This window comes from Mustela putorius, unplaced genomic scaffold (genome assembly GCF_011764305.1).
Source record: "Mustela putorius furo isolate JIRA1106 unplaced genomic scaffold, ASM1176430v1.1 tig00000145_pilon_pilon_pilon, whole genome shotgun sequence".
In the NCBI taxonomy this organism is placed as follows: domain Eukaryota; kingdom Metazoa; phylum Chordata; class Mammalia; order Carnivora; family Mustelidae; genus Mustela; species Mustela putorius.
The window spans coordinates 33,997,987-34,018,315 of record NW_025421294.1 but is presented as its reverse complement, the minus strand read 5'-3'; the positions used below and the strand labels follow the sequence as shown (position 1 = coordinate 34,018,315).

Sequence of the window (20,329 nt, the reverse complement as noted above, 5' to 3'; positions counted from 1 at the left end):
AAGCTGAGGCACCGCTGGGAGGAGTCGCGCTCTCTGAGCGGGTGTGGGCGCTTGCGCCGGCGTCCGGGGACGCAACCAACCCGCACCGCGGGGGGAAGCCGGGGTCGGGTCCTACCACTGCGCTAGGGTGGAGTGTGCCGTCGCGGGAAGTCGGATTTGATCTTCCAGCGTGGTGTGGGATCCTCCATGTGCGCTCGCAGTGTGCTCGTTCGCTCTATTATTATTAGTTAGCACTTTGAGGAAATCCAAAGAGTAAAAATAAGGCGCTCAAAACAGTACAGTGAACCCCTTCAAAGTCTCCTCTGCTACATCATGCCTCCTCCCGCCCTTTGTTTGCATGCACTGTTGCACTGAAACTACCTGTTCATACCACTACTTGAAAACTGTGGTAAATGTTACAATCTGACAATTTCCAGGAAAAGGAGTCTGAGAAACGTAAACTATTAAAGATGTCGTTTGGGAGTGTAAAATTAGAACAGCCACTTTGATTGAGATTCTAAATGTGCATTTTATATCCGGCAACTTCATGTGTAAAAGAATAAAGAAACTCTTAAAGGTGTGCACAAGAATACAAATTCATGTTCAAGCCTGCTTCCTTGTGAAAATGTGCAATAAAACATACATGAATAAAACGTGTTATGTTCCTATGATAAAATGTTACGATAAATAAAACTGAGTCCTATACGTATCAACATTTGATAGCTCTTAAGAGTTGTTAAGTAGCGGGCGCCTGGGTGGCTCTGTCGTTGGGCGTCTGCCTTCAGCTGGGGACAGGATCCCGGTATGCTGGGATCGAGTGGAGCGTGGCGCTCCCTGCTCCGTGGGAAGCCTGCTTCTCCATCTCCCACTCCCCCTGCTTGTGTTCCCCCTTTCGCTGTGTCTCTGTCAAATAAATAAATAAAATCTTTAAAAAAAAAAAAAAGTTGGGCGCCTGGGTGGCTCAGTGGGTTAAGCCGCTGCCTTCGGCTCAGGTCATGATCTCAGGGTCCTGGGATCGAGTCCCGCATCGGGCTCTCTGCTCGGCAAGGAGCCTGCTTCCTTCTCTCTCTCTCTCTGCCTGCCTCTCAGTGTACTTGTAATTTCTCTCTGTCAAATAAATAAATAAAATCTTTTAAAAAAAAAATAAATAAAAAAATTAAAAAAAAGTTATAAATAGCAACATGCCAATTATGTGCACTGTGAAATGACTTATGTAAATTTAACAGAATCACAGTATATACTGATAATGGAAAAAATATATGTATTAAGTATAGAAAATGAACTGCATGGATATACAGATATGCATCATGATAGTATTGGGGTGGGGGTGTAAAAGTCAGGATGGATTGGGAGGGGGGATAAACTGGACTTCAGATACATCTGTAGGACTTCACATATATCTGCCATGATTTTTTTTTTTTTTTAGATTTTATTTATTTGACAGAGAGAGATCACAAGTAGACAGGGAGGCAGGGGGAAGCAGGTTCCCTGCTGAGCAGAGAGCCTGTTGGGGGACTTGATCCCAGGATCCTAGGATCATGACCTGAGCTGGAGGTCAGGGCTTAATCCACTGAGCCACCCAGGCACCCTGTCATGATTTCTTTTCTTAACAAAGAAGAAACCTGGGGCTCCTGGGTGGTTTAGTGGGTTAAGTGTCTGCCTTCTGCTCAGGTAATAGACCTGGGGTCCTGGAATTGATTCCCACATCTGGCTCCCTGCTCAGCACAGAGTCTGCTTCTCCCTCTGCCCCTCTCCTCCATTTGTTCTCTCTCACTTGCACTCTCTCTCAAGGAAATAAAAATCTTTTAAAAAATAATAAAAAATAAAATACAAAAGAAGAAACCGAAATATAAACATAACATAATGTTAACAACTGAGTGGTGGAACTAGTTACATTATTCCATGTGCTGCAGAAGCAAGCACTAGTTACATTATTCTTAGCATTTCCTGTAACATTTTTTCAAAAATTTTATTTATTTATTTGAGAAACAGAGATAGCAACAGAAATAGCAAGAGAGAACACAAGCCAAGAGGAGAGGGAGAAGCAGGCTTCCCAAAGAGAGCCAGGCTCAACCTGAAGACCCTGGGATCATGACCTGAACAGGAGGCAGACATTTAACCAACTGAGCCACCAGGAACCCCTTCTGTAACAGTTAATTCTGGAATGACTTTTTCTTATCCTCCCAAGTCACCTACCTCCAACTGATCCTCTAAAATCCAACTCAACTATTTCTTTCTTTGTGTCCTCTAACCCTGATGCTGAAAAGGGTCCTTGAGCTGGCTAAACAATACAAATTGACAAGAGGTCAAACAGAAGTTCCAAGCAAGGCTTTATTTGGGCTTATGCTATAGCACAAGGAAGATAGCACAAAGGAAAGAGTCTTCAGGCTAGCTCCCTGAAGAGAGGTCAGGAAGAGCTTTAAAGAGACTTAACCGACTGAGCCATCCAGGTGCCCTCTGAATATATATTTAAGGTCTTCTACAGTCTCACAGGAGTAGGATGACTTCAGGTCTTCTGGATGGTCCTGTGGATGTTTTAGAAAGAATTTTAATCTGGGAAGATGTGCCCACTTAGGGATTCCTTGAGGTTGACTACATTTGGAGTTGCCAGGGTGTCTTGGTAGGAACCCTTCCATTTAGGCAACAATGGGTTCTCTGGGGAAGAATTACAAGCTCTAAGAAGACCCTGATCTAGGTTAACCTGTGGAGGGGGTCCTCCTTTCTGCCTCATCCTTGATGGGGGCTGGTAGTATTTTATTTGCAAAGTCCGATATTAATAAATATTGTAGGCTCTGACTCACTTCTCTAACAGTAGGAGTAGTCAATTCTAAGGTTCATGAGTCTCTTGAAAAGAGACAGAGCAGTGACTAAACTCAGGTCCCCTCAACCCTCACTGCAAAATCCAACATACCTTAGCTCTCCATAGAAAGAAAAGCTAAAACTCTATGCATCCTAAGTAGTATATCTTGCAGGAATATGGAAACAAGATGTTTATGGAAAGCAAGGACTTAACTATGAAGACTGGTGAGGACTGGATCAAACCAGTCTGTGCCAAGATGGCCATCAATGCTGACCTTTCCCCAACATTTTTCCCTCATTATAATACTAAGGGTGGAGATTTCACATGCTAATTAGACATGTGAGACATGAAGAAGCATGACCTTTAAATGCACAGCCATCAAGAACTCCCGACCTTGGGGTGCCTGGGTGGCTCAATGGGTTAAAGCCTCTGCTTTCAGCTCAGGTCATGATCTCAGGGTCCTGAGATCGAGTCCTGCATTGGGCTCTCTGCTCAGCGGGGAGCCTGCTTCCCCCTCTGTCTCTGCCTGTCTCTCTGTCTACTTGTGATCTCTGTCAAATAAATAAAATCTTTAAAAAAAAAAAAAAGAATTCCCGACCTCTACATGCTTAAATGTCACCCTTTCCCACATTAGAGGTCTCCTTAGGTTGGTATCACACTTTTTTGGCAACTCCATCCTAAGTCTCCTTAGAGGTTGGTATCACACTTTTTTGGCAACTCCATCCAGCAGGACTCCAGGAGGGTGTTTGGGACCCATGGGGATGGACAGCTGGATGCAAACCCTTTGTCCCTGACGAACAGCCACCTAAACCTTTGGTTCGCAGTCACTGTACAAGGTAAGTCAGCCTCCAGCATCCTGGTGGGGGGGGTGGTGGTTAGTGCCCACTACTCTCATTCAGGTAACATTTTTCCCTTTTCCCTTCCTTCCCAATTTCCTTCCCTCCTCCTTTAACCACACTCTTCTTTTCTTTTCTTTTCTTTTTTTAAAAGATTTTATTTATGTGTTTGACAGAGAGAGAGAGGCAACAAGAGACTGAACACAAGCAGGGGCAGTGGGAGAGAGAGAAGCAGGCTTCCTGCCAAGCAGGAAGCCCAATGTGTGGCTGAAACACAGGACCCTGGAATCATGACCTGAGCCAAAGGCAGATATTTAACAACTGAGCCACCCAGGGACCCCTCCCTCTTCTCTCCCATGCTCTTACCCCTCCTTCTTATACTCTACTAATGGGATGGCCACAGACAGCTACAGCTTAACTCCTAGGTAACTAACCAGTAAAGATGGAAGAGGCTCGTGGTCCCTAACCAGGGACTAGTAAGAGTGATGGAGATATAACCCTCACACAGTGTAGTCTAATAGCTGGAAGCTGAAACAACAAAGGAAACTTCGTTTTGTTTTTTTTTTCTCTCTTTCTTCTCTCATTCCCTGGTTCCAAGTTGTCTGAATAGAAACATGTAATGGATGAAAGAGTCGAAAAACAGACTCCCTTGGCCTGATAACCCCAATGGGTAGTGGACAGAGTATCTCCCTCCACTGGCCCTTGCTTGGTTTCTTTTTTTCCCTCTCTCTCTTTCTCCTTCTCCTCTTCCAGCTTCCCCCACTCTGCCTACTACCCGCTTTCAACCTGGAAACTCCCGGTTTTGTTAACCTCTTTAAAATCTCTTGATACTTCTTCTCCCTGTCCCTGTCTGTGCAGAGAGGAGGTGCGTGGGCACCTTTGTCACTGTGCCAGTCAAAGTTGTCACCCAGTTAGATCTTGTTGTCTTCTGTGAAGATTGCTTGCTATACTAACAAGCCTGGAAACTGCAGAGGAAAAGGCATTGCTTGTCATGCATTTCATTATTTAATCTGCTCCAAACACTAGGAGAAAATTACAAAAGTTAGAGACCAGCCCTCAAACTCCACTGTCAACCTTGGTGGAAGAGGGCTTCAAGGTCCATAATAACATAGACAAGATAGAGGAAGCTAATAGAGATAGGAAATTGGCCAAAAAGATGCAGCTTTTGGCTCCCCTAATTCATCTACCAGCTCCAGGTGACCTTAGGAAGCCCAGAAGACCAGACAACTGATAGGGAATCATCAGCCTGGGATGAAACCAAGGTAGTTATTGCCAGGATGGACATCAGAAAAGTGAGCACCCTGAGTGCCCCTGCTATGGTATACCCAAGGGCAGCCCTGGCCAACCCCTGCTCTCGCTAATCTCTGGAATAAGAATGCACACACCAGTTGAGCAGACCTGAGTCCAGCATTGCTGTCTCAATCCCAGTACAATTCTCCTGCTTGATTCCCTAGCTACTGAGACATTTGGTCACCCATGGTATACTGGAGTTGTTTGCTATATGTATCCATCTATTTTATAAGACTTGTGAGCTTTCCTTTTTTTTTTTTAAAGATTTTATTTATTTATTTATTTATTTGACAGAGAGAGGGAGATCACAAGTAGGCATAGAGGCAGGCAGAGAAAGAGGAAGGGAAGCAGGCTCCCCAGAGAGCAGAGAGCCCTATGTGGGGCTTGATCCCAGGACCCCGAGATCATGACCTGAGCTGAAGGCAGAGGCTTTAACCCACTGAGCCATCCAGGTGCCCCAACTTGTGAGCTTTCTGAAGACATGATACATGTAACCCCAGCAAGCAGCAAAGAACCTGGCCAAAAGCAAACATTCAAAGCATGTTGACTGAATTGAATTGGTAAGCAGGAGATTTAAACAAACAAACAAAAAAAAGCTCTCGGTGCAAGGCCAGAAATGTCCTTCTGAAGCATCTTACTTCAGAGGAGAATGCTGATTCAGTTGTTGTTGGCAGCCATCTTGTAGCCAGCCATTGATAAGCAGCTTCTATTTTTTTTTTTTAAAGATTTTATTTATTTAGGGGCGCCTGGGTGGCTCAGTGGGTTAAGCCGCTGCCTTCAGCTCAGGTCATGATCTCAGGGTGCTGGGATCGAGTCCCGCATCGGGCTCTCTGCTCAGCAGGGAGCCTGCTTCCCTCTGTCTCTCTCTGCCTGCCTCTCCATCTACTTGTGATTTCTCTCTGTCAAATAAATAAATAAATAAAATCTTTAAAAAAAAAAAAAAAGACTTTATTTATTTATTTGACAGAAAGATCACAAGTGGGCAGAGAAGCAGGCAGAGAGAGAGGGGGAAGCAGGCTCCCACTGAGCAGAGAACCTGATTCGGGGCTCAGTCCCAGGAGCCTGGAATCATGACCTGCGCCGAAGACAGAGGCTTTAACCCACTGAGCCACCCAGGCGCCTCGATAAGCAGCTTCTAAATTGCTCTCAATCATCCCACCTCCTAGCATTCACACTCCTGAGGGTGGGTTATACTTACTTTTTAAAAAACATAATGAGGCAGACATGATGGAATGCATTTCAAGACTAAGTTATAAAAAGACTGTAGCTTCCTGATTTCCTTGCTGGGCATTCTCACCCTCTATATTTGGGCACTTTGTGGAACTCCCAATGCCATGTCAGGAGGCAGTCATGTGGAGAAATGGATATGTTAGAAAGAATTTCACCTCTACCACCACCATCCACCACTACCATGACCCCCACAAAGTGACAGTTTAACTACAACCTGATAAGAGATCTTAAGTCAAAGGCAACACCTGGCTAAGCCAAACCCAAATTCTTGACCCACAAAAATTATTATTATTTAAGATTTGGGGTAATTTGTTACATAACAACAGATAGTTAACACACAGCTTTGAAGAGGAAAAAATAGAAAATAACAGGATGAGAGCCCTGATCACACAGACCTGGAAACTATTCAACTTCTGGATTTTCAGGGACACCTGGGTGGCTCAGCCAGTTATGTGTCTGACTTCAGCTTAGGTCAAGATCCCAGGGTCCTGGGATTGAGCCCTGTGTTGGGCTCTGTTATCAGCAGGGAGTCAGCTTGTCCCTCTGTTCTTCCCCCTGCTCATGCTTTCCCTCTCTCTCTCAAATAAATAAAATATCTAAAAAGAAAAAATAAATGTAAAAAACAACTTCTGGACTTTCTGTAATGTGAAATAATAAATGCCCTTAATATTTACATCAATCCTGTTTTGTTACCTACAGTAAACAACATCCTAATTGGTATAAATCTGAACCATCAGTAAGGGAATGATATATTACATACTATAGTATATTCATATAATAGATAATATAGAAAAATTAAAAGAAATGAACTAAATCTACAAGTGCCATCATGGTTACATCTCAAAATGCAAGAAAAAGGCCTAGCACATAGTAAAGAATGAATGACATGCTCAGCATGATTCCACTTACGTGAACACAAACTCTTATACAAATAATATCACATTTTTTAAATTGACAGATACATGTAGAAGTATTTTCATGGCCTGGGAGGACACATGGATACATAATAAGCAGAAAATTTAAGATACTTCTAAAAAGGGAGCTAGAGGTCTAAAATGGGGATCAGACAAAGAGAACCTTACTATATTCTTAATGTCCTGATTTTATTTTATTTTTTTTTAAAGATTTTATTTATTTATCAGAGAGAGAGGGGAAGAGAAAGCGAGCACAGGCAGACAGAATGGCAGGCAGAGGCAGAGGGAGAAGCAGGCTCCCTGCTGAGCAAGGAGCCTGATGTGGGACTCAATCCCAGGACGCTGGGATCATGACCTGAGCCGAAGGCAGCTGCTTATGAACCCACTGAGCCACCCAGGCGTCCCCCGTGATTTTATTTTTACAACTACTGTGTAATTAAAAATGAATCAACTAGGAGTGCCTGGGTATCTCAGTCAGATAAGCGTCTGCCTTCGGCTCAGGTCATGATCCCAAGGTCCTGAGATCAAGCCCCACATTAGGCTCCCTGCTCAGCAGGAAGCCTGCTTCTCCCTCTTCCACTCCCCTTGCTTGTGTTCCCTCTCTCACTGTGTCTCACTCTGTCAAATAAAATCTTTTAAAAAAATGAATGAATTATATATTTTAAAGCAAACAAAGTAATCACCAGAGAACTTTTAGTGATTGCTACATCCAAGATACCTAACATTTCTGTGCTGATCTCTCTCTCTGTAAACATTTCTGCATAGAATTTCTCATTTTTAAAGTGGGCCATTTGTTAATATTGGGGAAATCCTTTATTTACAACTCCTTGTGTTCCACATGGAAGCACTAGTGTAATAATCCTGGCCCCTCATCACTCCTCACTCATTCCTCCAAGGGTAGGGCTAACTCATATGTCTGATAGGCTTCAGAGAAGGAACTACACATTTTCATGCAACCCTTACCTCAGTATCTCCCAGATCTGCCTACCTGCGTGAAGCACAAGCACACATTCCCTGCTCTTCTCTGCTATAACTCTGATGGCACTTCACATCACCCCTCACCCATCTCCTCCAAGACAAGCCAAGACTGAGAAGTTGGGGGGTGCCTGGGTGGCAGAGTGGGTTAAAATCTCTGCCTTCGGCTCAGGTCATGATCCCAGGGTGCTGGGATCGAGTCCCGCATCAGGCTCTCTGCTCAGAGGGGAGCCTGCTTCCTCCTCTCTCTCTGCCTGCCTCTCTGCCTACTTGTGATCTCTGTGTGTCAAATAAATAAATAAAATCTTTAAAAAAAAAAAAAAAGACTGAGGAGTTGGGGTGGCTCAATCAGTTAAGTGTCTTTACTCTTGATTTTGGCTCAGGTCATCATCTCAGGGTTGTGAGACTGAGACTTGCATAGGGCTCCTCACTGAGAGTAGAGCCTGCTTAAGAGTCTCTCTCTCTCCCTTCCCTCTGCACCTCCCCACAAAAAACCAAGACTGTTTATATGTGCCTATTTTGAGGGAAACCCATCCAATTCAGGCTTGAAGTACAAGCAAGCTCACTTGGCTAACACACTAATCTCTTAACTGGTTCATATCTTGGGCAGGGGACAGAGCATTATTTATAAACCACCTCCAATCACAGTAACTAGGAAGCTTTTTTACTTTTCTAAAAATGTAGGGCTATATATGTCTACTCATGTAAAACTGTAAGAAAAGAACAGTACCACAGCACATGGCACAGCAACCAAACGCTAGGTGAGTTTCAGGTATATATCTACATTACTTAAGTTAGTCATGGTGTGAGGGTTTTTGGAGGGGGGCTCGAGGGGGTTAGGGGTGGTTTTTTGTGTGTAGTTGGGTTTTTTTTTTCTTTTCAGCATTTATTCTAGGTTTTGGATGCTTTTTAATCTATATCTGTAAGGAATATACACCACTAGGTAGTGTTCTTGATTCCATTTTGAAATAAAAATTTCCTCTTTTTTAAAAGCTTCAATATTGGGGCACCTGGGTGGCTCAGTGGGTTAAGCCGCTGCCTTCGGCTCGGGTCATGATCTCGGGGTCCCGGGATCGAGTCCCACATCGGGCTCTCTGCTCAGCAGGGAGCCTGCTTCCTCCTCTCTCTCTGCCTGCCTCTCTGCCTACTTGTGATCTCTCTCTGTCAAGTAAATGAATGAAATCTTTAAAAAAATAAAATAAAATAAAATAAAAGCTTCAATATTGGTTTAATTGAAGAACAGCTTGAGACTGCAAGCAACCTATTTTAACACTGTGATAATTGGGGCACCTGGGTGGCTCAGTCAGTTAAGCAGCTGACTCTTGGGGGCGTCTGAGTGGCTCAGATGGTTGGACATCTGCCTTTGGCTCAGGTCATGATTCCAGAGTCCTAGGATTGAGCCCTGCTTTCAGCTCCCTACTCAGCCTTGCTTCTCCTCCCTCTGCAGCTTCCCATGCTTGTTCTCTCTCACTCTCTCTTGCTTACACACCCACACTCTCTCTCAAATAAATAAATAAATAAATAAATAAATAAATGTTAAAAGATTATTCATTGGTGATTTTTTTAAGATTATATTTATTTATTTGACAGAGAGAAAGAGAGCAAGCACAAGCAGGGGGGAGTGGGAGAGGGAGAAACAGGCTCCCCACTGAGCAGAGAGCCCAATGCAGAGCTCCAACCCATAACCCCAGGATCATGACCTGAGCTGAAGGCAGACACAACTCACTGAGCAACCCAGGCATCCGTCATTGGTGATTTAAAAATATTGATAACAAGGACAAGGACACCTGGCTGGCTCAGTCAGTAGAGTGTGCAACTCTTGATCTCAAGGTCATGAGTTCAAGCCCCATGTTGGGTGTGGAGCACACTTTAAAATTTTTTTTTTAATTTAATTTATTTATTTATTTTTAAAGATTTTATTTATTTATTTGACAGATAGAGATCACAAGTAGGCAGAGAAAGAGAGGGAAGCAGGCTCCCCACTGAGCAGAGAGTCCGATGCAGAGCTCGATCCCAGGACCTTGAGATCATGACCTGAGCCAAAAGCTGAGGTGCCCCACTGAGCCACCCAGGTGCCCCAAAATTTTTTTTACATTTTTAATAAATAAAATAAAAATACTGGAAATAACCAAATGTCCATTCATAGGAGAACGAAACATCCAATTAATGGAATATTATGCAAAGGTAATATGTCCCAGCAAAACAAACAAAACCACGTATACACACACACAAGGGGCAACTTAGAAGCTATGAACTGGTTATCTACTAGGAGTCGACAGACTCAAAGTGGAAAGAATGATGGGTGAGTAACCACCAGAATGGGATAGAAATGTGAGGAGGGCAGACATCAATGTGTGAAAATAAAATAAAGGAAACCTCATCTAAAATGAAATTGAGAGGCCCTGAGGGGAGAGCTCTCAACCAGGTAACACTCACCATAAGAAGCATACCTTACATTCCTCAACTGGAAGGAGCTTACTTTGCATATCCCAGCAAGAAGCAGGCAGAATCTCTCCTTGCCCAAGCATATAGCCTAGCCAATGAGAACTCAGGAAAACACCACTTCTAGCTTCCTCTTTTCTCCTATAAAAGCAAGCCCTCCCCTCTGTTCTTAGGGCTTGCCTACCATTTACCATAGTTTGCTTATCCTGAATTATAACTTCTCTGCTTTTCCCAAAATAAACTCATTTTGCAAGTAAAATAAATGGCTCTTTTGTTTTTTAAGGTCAATATAAGTTAAAGCCTTTATTGTAGTTCTAGTTTTAGAACCTTGTTAACATTTCCTAAAAAATAGGGACACCTGGGTGGCTCAATGGGTTAAAGCCTCTGCCTTTGGCCCAGGTTATGATCCCAGGGTCCTCGGATTGAGCCCCACATTGGGCTCTCTGCTCAGCCCCTTCCTCTCTCTCTGCCTGCCTCTCTGCCTACTTGTGATCTCTGTCTGTCAAATAAATAAATAAAATCTTAAAAAAATTTTTTTCTTAAAAAATAAAATGAACAAGGATGAAGGGAAAACTCTGAATGGGATAAAAATAGAAATAAATAAGCCAAATTGTATTGCAACCGAATAACATAACCACACTGAGGTGGGGGGGAATTCACACTGAAAAAGAGAAAAAAATTGCATACAAATGCATAAAACACACACACACACGTGTGTGTGTGTGTGTGTACACGTGTGTGTGTGTGTGTGTATCCTAAGTCTATATACTAAGAGAACCTAGAAGCAATGACACCACAATAGGAATGAGAACACCTAGAGCCCAAATCTTGGTTTCTAAAACCATTCTCTCCTATACAAAATTAGGATTCCTCAGAAAACTGGCTGACACCAGGAAAAGAACAAAAGGAGCCTGGATCACCTGATTGTGATCCCTCTCAAAGAGGGATGCTTGGGTGGTTCAGTCAGTTAAGCATCTGCCTTTGGCTCAGGTCATGATCCCAGGCTCCTGGGATCCAGTCCCACATCCAGCTCCTTACTCCTTGGGGAGGCTGCTTCTCCGTCTGCCTGCCCACCTCCTGCTCGTATACACTTTCTCTCTCTCCGACAAATAAGTAAATAAAATCTTAAAAAAAAAAAAAAGATATGTTCAAAGAAAAATGAGAACATGTCAAACATATGGAGCCAATTTGGAGGGGGTTTTAGGGTCAAATATAGGATAATATAAAACTCAAAATAAATAATGATAGTCATGGACTGTAACTCATTAAATAAAATAGTAATTCTTGAGTTTATATTGCTATAAATATATAAATAAGGGACAAGGGACAGCCCTTCCATTAGGTGGAATGTCAATTAATAAATATAGAAAGAATGATGAAATTAGAAAACCACCATTTGGCAAGCAACAGAGTAATGATTAAGGAAGTGTCATCAATTAATACTAAAACTAGTGAATACAAGGTTGACAACTGACAAGGTATATATATAATCTCAAAGAATTTCCTTATAAAATCATTATTAATTACAAAGGGAAAAAATAGTAACTTTACAGCAGAAAAAACTGGCAGGCACCACCTTAATCAAGTGATCAGCGTTACTATCACTGGTAAGGAGACACAGCAATATCATGTACAATCTGATATGATGCCTGTGGTTTGCTGCCAAAATGCATAAACTTTAATCTAATCATAGAGAAACAGAAATAAGCCCAAACTGAGGGACGATGGCATGAAAGACAAAAACTGGGGAATTCATCCAGATTAAAGGAAACAAAAGAGATGTGAAAACTGAATGGAACATATGATCTAGAATTCTCTTTTGCTTTTATGAAAGAAATTACTGGGATCATTAGTGACATTTGAATAAGGTATATAAATTAAATAACACCATTGTGTTGATGTGATTTTTTTACATTGATAATTGTACTGTGATTATATATGAAAATGTTCTTGTTTTTAAGATATGTACACTGAGGGGCCCCTTGGTGGCTCAGTCAGTTACGTGTCTGCCTTTCGCTTAGGTCACGATCCCAGGGTCCTGCGATCGAGCCCCACCCATGTCGGGCTCCCTGCTCAGTGGGAAGTCTGCTTCTCCCTCTCCCTTTGACCCTCCCCCACCCCTCTCCTGCTCTCTCACACTCACTCTCTCTCAAATAAATAAATAAAAATTTTTATTTATTTATTTGACAGAGAGTGAGAGAGAGAGAGCACAAATAGAGCAGTAGACAGAGAGAAGGAGAAGCAGGCTCCCCACTGAGCAAAGAGCCCAATGCAGGGCTTGATCCCAGGACCCTGGGAACATGACCTGAGCCAAAGACAGCCACTTAACCAACTGAGCCACCCAAGTACCCCAATAAAATCTTAAAAAAAAAAAAAGAAAGAAAAAGAAAAAAAATGTATACTGAAGTAAAATGGCAAAATGGCATCATGCCTACAAATTGACCTCAAGTGGTTCAAAAAATATTATCTATAAAGCATGTGTAGAAAGAATGATGGCACTCAGGTAGTAAATTTTAACATTTGGGAAATCCAGATGAAGTTTATGTGGGAATTCTTTGTGCTATTCTGTTAACTTTTCTATAAGTCTCAAAATATACTCTAAATCTGAAAATAGAAAGTTAAAAGAACAGGAGTAAAAGACATGATGGCTCTAATACAAAGACTTCAATTGACACCTATGATACCCAGCTGCAAAATTTTGCTTTTATCTGGACTGCCTCATTGTTCAAATTATTTTAGAAATAACTGTTATAATTTTTAACTTATAAATGTATATTAATAAATTACCACTTTTAGTGTTCTTCAAACATTAGGAATCTACATAGAATCATGTTTGGAAAAAAGAGCGCTTTTACTAAACAAAGTAAACACAGTTTTAGTTCAATTTCTAATCCACGGTTTGAGAAACTGAATCACAGTGAGAAAAAGTGGCTAATGACCTGCCCAAAGTCACACAGTTACAAAGGAAGTTGGGACTGTCAAACACACAGTTAACCCACAAGAAAATGTCAGCAATAAACAAGTGCTCGAACAAAGGTCGAGGGGGAACCTGGGTGCCTCAGTCATTTGAACCTCTGACTCTTGATTTCAGCTCAGGTCATGATCTCAGGGTTGTGACATGGATTCCCTCATCAGGCTCTGTGCTCAGTGGGGAGTTTGTTTGTGATTCTCTCTCTCCCTCTGCCCCTCCCCCTGCTCATGCTCTCTCTCTCTCACTTACTCTCTAAAATAAATAACAAATCTTTTTTAAAAGAATAAATGTAGAGCATCATGAAGCATTAAAGAAATACAAAATAAAAGTCCCACAGCACATTTGTTAAATTAGCAAAAACAAGACAGACAAAACTCAATGGTAACAGGACTATGAGAAAATAAGTATATTTCTTCATTGTGAATGTACCATAAACAAGTGTAATCTTTCCAATGAGAAATTGGGCTATAGCTGTCAAGAATCATAAAAATGATCATACTCCCAACTTGAGTAATACCACATTGGGGAATACATCTCATGGAGAGGAATTCAAAAGAGAAAAATAGACTGGAACAAAGATGATTATAGCCAAACAGTATATTTGCTAAAAACTAGAAACAATCCAAATGCTCACCCATGGGAAAGAGACTAACTTGAAACAGGCCATGGTAGAGCAATACAATAATAGTTATTACATTATCACAGAGAATATCAACAAGAGGACCTTGTAGGAATGTGGTAAGAACCTTATCAAGTAAGGATAAGCTAAGATAGTAGAATCCTGGGGCACCTGGGTGGCTCGGTCATTAAGTGGCTGCCTTCGGCTCAGGTCATGATCCCAGGGTCCTGGGATGTAGCCCCACATCAGGCTCCCTGCTCAGCAGGAGACCTGTTTCTCCCTTTCCCACTCCTCTTGCTTGTGTTTCCTTTCTTGCTGTGTCTCTCTCTATCAAATAAATAAATAAATAATTTTTTTTTTTTAAAGGTCGAATCCCAAGAGACCCATACACAATGCTGACAGTTAACAGACAATTTGTATGTAGGTGTCAAAGAGACAAAGAATTTGTAATAAGTAGATAATCTGGAGTTGTAATCTTTTTAAAAAAGATATGACTTTTATTATTTTTTTTTAAAGATTTTATTTATTTATCAGAGAGCAAGCACAGGCAGACAGAATGGCAGGCAGAGGCAGAGGGAGAAGCAGGCTCCCTGCTGAGCAAGGAGCCCGATGCGGGACTCGATCCCAGGACGCTGGGATCATGACCTGAGCCGAAGGCAGCCGCTTAACTAACTGAGCCACCCAGGTGTCCCATGACTTTTATTATTTAATGAAATCCGTGTACAGGAAAAATGGGAGGAGTGGCCATGGCCAGAAGCCAGGGACTACAACTCCCCAATCCTAAAACACAATGTGACAGCTTCTTTCTCTTTTTACCCTACAACCCAGCAACTGTAACACTAGGTATTTACCTAAAGGATATAAATGTAGTGATCCGAAGGGGCACCTGCATCCCGATGTTTATAGCAGCAATGTCCACAATAGATGAATGAACAGATGAAGGGATAAAGAAGATGTGGTAGGGGCACCTGGGTGGCTCAGTGGGTTAAGTCTCTGCCTTCGGCTCAGGTCATGATCCCAGGGTCCTGGGATCGAGCCCCGCATCAGGCTCTCTGCTCAGCAGGGAGCCTGCTTCCCTTCCTCTCTCTCTGCCTGCCTTTCTGCCTACTTGTGATCTCTATCTATCAAATAAATAAATAAAAATCTTATATATGTATGTATATGTGTGTGTACACCTACACACATATACATACATATATATACACACGTGTATATATATATACACACACACACACATATATATATAATGGAATATTACTCAGCCATCTAAAAGGATGAAATCTTACCGTTTGCAATGACATGGATGGAACTGGAGAGTATCATGCTAAGTGAAATAAGTCAATCAGAGAAAAACAATTATCATATGGTTTCACTCATATGTAGAATTTAAGAAACAAAACAGAGGAGCATAGGGGAAGGGAGGGAAAAATAAAATAAGACAAAATCAGAGAGGGAGACAAACCATAAGAGACTCTTAACTTAGGAACAAACCGAGGGTTCCTGGAGAGGAGGTGTGTGGGGGTTTGGGGTAACTGTGTGATGGCCATTAAGGAGAGCACATTATGTGATGAGCACTGAGTGTTACATGCAACTGATGAATAACTGAACTCTACATCTTAAACTAAAGATATACTATATATTAATTGACTTTAAATAAAATAAGATTAAAAAATAAATAACTTCATTGAGATATAATTAACGTACCATATAATTCACCTTCTTAGAGAATCCATTTATAGCATGACAGCATAAGAGCTCTACTGACCTGTGCCCTCAGTGAAACTGGTGAAAATTATTTTAAAAACAACCATTTCGGAGCTCCGGGGTGGCTTAGTCAGTTGAGCATCCAACTCTTGATTTCAGTTCAGGTTGTGATCTCAGGGTCCTGGGATAGAACCAGAGCCCCAAGTCAGGCTGGGCACTCATCACAGAGTCTTCTTGTCTCCCTCTCCCTCTGCCCTCCCCCTTCTCTGGCACATGCTTGAGTGCACTCGCTCTCTCTCTCTCTCTCTCAAATAAATAAAATCTAAAAAAAAAATAAAAATAAAAAATTCAAGCCTCTGAAAATAGTCCTAAGAACAAATAGTAAATGAAGAAAAAACAAAACACGGCTAAAAACAAACACGGCTAAAAACAGACACAAAAAACCCACAAACTATTAAAAATTCAGTAAGAAAATGAGACTCTAGAATATTTGAACTAAGAGTGCTCCCACCCTTCCACCTCCCAGCTCAGTGTGTTGAGATTCTCTCCAGACTGCTGTAGCCAAGAATACAGGGCACACTTCCTCCCAGCTCAAAGCCAGAGGTTTCCTTCCAAGGAGGAGCAGGATATCAGTGTTTCTCATTCTGTCTCCAGTCACCTGTTGCTGAGGCTAAGTCCCAGGCAAACACTGTTGAGAAGCTGAGAATCCCCTCATACAGCCGCTGCTCATGGAGTGGAGGCTCTAAGTTAGGTAGGACATGCTGAGAATACCAGGGCCCTGATCACCCTTGCCTGAACTCAAGAAGCAATAGCTCTGAAGCCACTGCCTTGGGTCCCTCTGTCCAATTGAATAGTTTTAGCAAGCACCTTTACCCTGTGTGATTGATTAAGCATTTCTTTTTATATCTATAGGTCATGCACTGTTTCCTAGAAAGATTCAGAAACAAACCTGTTTGCAAAACTTCTAGCACCATAATGACTTCTATAGCTAGCACCACTGAGTCTGCAAGCAATCAGTAAGTGTTACATACTACCATGCTCCCCTTTTACTGATTCAATGCCCTAAAGTTTCTTTAAAGATCTTTAGATGAGGCAGAAATTTGGATTTGGTTTTTGGATAACAGTCCACCTTCACCCCAGGTGCCCAGCCTCCTAAATAAAACTCATATTCCTTTCTAATCAAAACTCCTCTCTTCTCAAGGAATCAATCCCATTTACAAATGCACCGAAAATAATAAGATACCTAGGAATAAACCTAACCAAAGAGGTCAAAGATCTATATTCGAAAAACTATAGAACACTAATCAAAGAAATTGAGAAGGACACAAAGAAATGGAAAAACATTCCATGCTCATGGATTAGAAGAACAAACATTGTTAAGCTCCCTATATTACCCAAAGCAATCTACATATTTAATGTAATCCCTATCAAAATACCATGAGCATTTTTCATAGAACTAGAACAAACAATCCTAAAATTTGTATGGAACCACAAAAGATACCAAATAGCCAAAGCATCCAGAAAATGAAAAGCAAAGCTGAAGGCATCAAAATTGCAGACCTCAAGCTATATTACAAAGCTGTAGTCATCAAGACAGTATGGTACTGGCACAAAAACAGACACACAGATCAACGGAACAGAGTAGAAAACCCAGAAATGGACCTACAAGTATATGATCAACTAATATTCGACAAAGCAGGAAGGAACATCTAATGGAAAAAAGACAGTCTCTTCAACAAATGTTGAGAAAACTGGACAGCCACATGCAGAAGAATGAAAGTGGACCACTTTCTTATACCATACACAAAAATAAACTCAAAATGGATGAAAGACCTAAATATAGAACAGGAAACCATCAAAATCCTAGAGAACATAGGCAGCAACATCTTTGACCTCAGCTATAGCAACTTTTTAGACACATTGCCAAAGGCAAGGAAAACAAAAGCAAAAATGAAATATTGGTTGGGGTATCTGGGTGCTCAGATGGTTGAGTGTCAGACTCTTGGTTTCAGCTAAGGTCCTGATCTTAGAGTCCTGGGATCAAGTTCTATGTCAGGCTCGATGCCCCGCATGGAGTCTGCTATTCCTCTCCCTCTGCTCCTCTGATTGCTTGCTCTCTCTCTTTCTCTCAAATAAATAAAAAGAAAAGAGAAAAAGAACGAAAAAAGAAAAAAAATGAACTGTTGGGGGAAAATTTTTTTATTTTTAAAAATGAACTATTAGGACTTGATCAAGATTAAAAGCTTCTGCACAGCAAAGGAAACAATCAACAAAACTAAAAGGCAGCCTACAGAATGGAAGAAGATATTTGCAAATGACATGCCTGATAAAGGGCTAGTATCCAAAATCTACAAAGAACTTATCAAATTCAACACCCAAAAAACAATCCAGTTAAGAAATGGGCAGAAGACGTGAATAGACATTTTTCCAAAGTAAACACCTAGATGACTAACAGACAGTTGAAAAGATGCTCAGCATCACTCATCATCAGAGAAACACAAATCAAAACCACAATGAGATACCACCTCACACCTATCAGAATGGCTAATAGTAACAACACAGGAAACAACAGATGTTGGTGGGGATGTAAACTGGTGGGAATGAAAACTGATGCAGCTCCTCTGGAAAACAGTATGGGGGTTCCTTAAAAATTAAAAATAGAATATCCTACGATCCAGCAATTACACTATTAGGTATTTACCCAAAGGATACAAAAATACAGATTCAAAGGGGTATGTGCACCCCAATGCTTACAACACCATTATCAACAACAGCCAAACCATGGAGAGAGCCCAAGTGTCCACGAACTGATGAAAGAAGATTAGATAGATAGATACATAGATAGATAGATAGATAGATACTGAATATTACTCAGCCATCAAAAAGGATGAAATCTTGCCATTTGCAATGGTATGGATGGAGCATTTTATGCTAAGTAAAATAAGTCAGTCAGATGAAGACAAATATCATATGCTTTCACTCATATGTGGAATTTAAGAAACAAAACAGGTGAACATAGAGGAAGGGGAAAAAAAGAAAGAGAGGGAAGCAAACCATAAGAGACTCTTAACAATAGAGAATAATCTGAAAGTTGATGGAGGGAGATGGGTAGAGGATGGGTTAAATGAGTGATGGGTAATGAAGGAGGGCACTTGTGATGAGCCCCAGGTGTTATATGTAAATGATGAATCACCAAATTCTACTCCTGAAACCAGTGTTACACTGTATGTTAACTAACTAGGATTTAAACAGACACTTGAAAAGCGGAAAAGAAACCTCCTTTCTTGAATATTGGCTTTTTGAGCTACAGGCAGAACTTGGGTTTTTCAGTAAGAGTTCCACAGTGGGATAAACAGGCTAACAGGTCCTCAGGTCCTAAAACCAAGTCCTCAGACCCTAGAGTAGGAGGATCATTCAGAGAGAAGCTTGTCATTAGTCCCATTTTCTGCAACTTTAGAGCCCTGGCTTAGATCCTGCTTCCAGGGAAAAGCAGACAGGGTGGAGGGACGGAGGAGGAGAGAACAGGTAGCTCCTAATCTCTTCCCAAAGTAACTGACTTCATTTACAACAAAGCTTGGAGAAGTTCATGCTTAAGGGTGGTCACAAGAAAAGCAGTGGCTGGGTGCCTGTGTGGCTCAGTGGGTTAAGGCCTCTGCCTTCGGCTCAGGTCATGGTTCCAGGGTCCTGGGATCGAGCCCCACATCGGGCTCTCTGCTCAGCAGGGAGCCTGCTTCCTCCTCTCTCTCTGCCTACTTGTGATCTCTATCTGTCAAATAAATAAATAAAATCTTAAAAAAAGAAAAGAAAAGCAGTGGCTGTAGTAAAAGTTAATTGAGAGAAGAATCAAGATGCAGGATAAATCATAGGCCAGCTAGTCTACAGGAAAAAGCTAGGGAATAATATAGGTGGGAGGAGCACTACTGAAGTCAGAATATATAAACACTGACCTCAGGAACTATTATTTCAAAGGACCCAGATTTGATTGGATATATTAGCAGAGCAATTTATGCCCCAGGGCATTGTTAGAAACATAAAGCAATCACCTGGCAATTAGAAAAGTTTAACACAGGGCTCCGGGGTGGCTCTGTCCTTAAGCATCTGCCTTCAACTCAGGTCATGATCCCAGGACATCATGCTCCCTGCTCAGGGGTAGTCCGCTTCTCCCTCTGCCCCTCCCCCAACTCATGCACTCTCTCTTTCTCAAATAAATAAACTTTCTTTCTTTCAAATAAATAAACTCTCGGGTGCCTGGGTGGCTCAGTGGGTTAAGCCGCTGCCTTGGGCTCGGGTCATGATCTCAGGGTCCTGGGATCGAGTCCCCGCATCAGGCTCTCTGCTCAGCAGGGAGCCTGCTTCCCTCTCTCTCTCTCTCTGCCTGCCTCTCTGCCTACTTGTGATTTCTCTCTGTCAATTAAATAAATAAAATCTTTAATAAATAAATAAATAAATAAATAAACTCTCTCAAATAAATAAACACACACACACACTGAGAAATCACCGCACACCTGTTAGAAAAGCTATTATCAAAAAGACACAAAATTACAAGTATTGGCCAGGATGTGGAGAAAA

The 20,329-nt window shown here is 41.7% G+C and overlaps 1 long non-coding RNA gene across 1 annotated transcript; it reads right to left on the bottom strand.

The window, feature by feature from the left end:
* Positions 1-2,292: 2,292 nt before the first annotated feature.
* On the bottom strand, positions 2,293-16,009 carry LOC106006115. Its single transcript, XR_001179995.2, has 3 exons — positions 15,822-16,009; positions 15,343-15,380; positions 2,293-2,504 (listed from the first exon to the last, which is right to left on the bottom strand). It is a non-coding gene; the product is annotated as an uncharacterized LOC106006115 (long non-coding RNA).
* Positions 16,010-20,329: the final 4,320 nt, after the last annotated feature.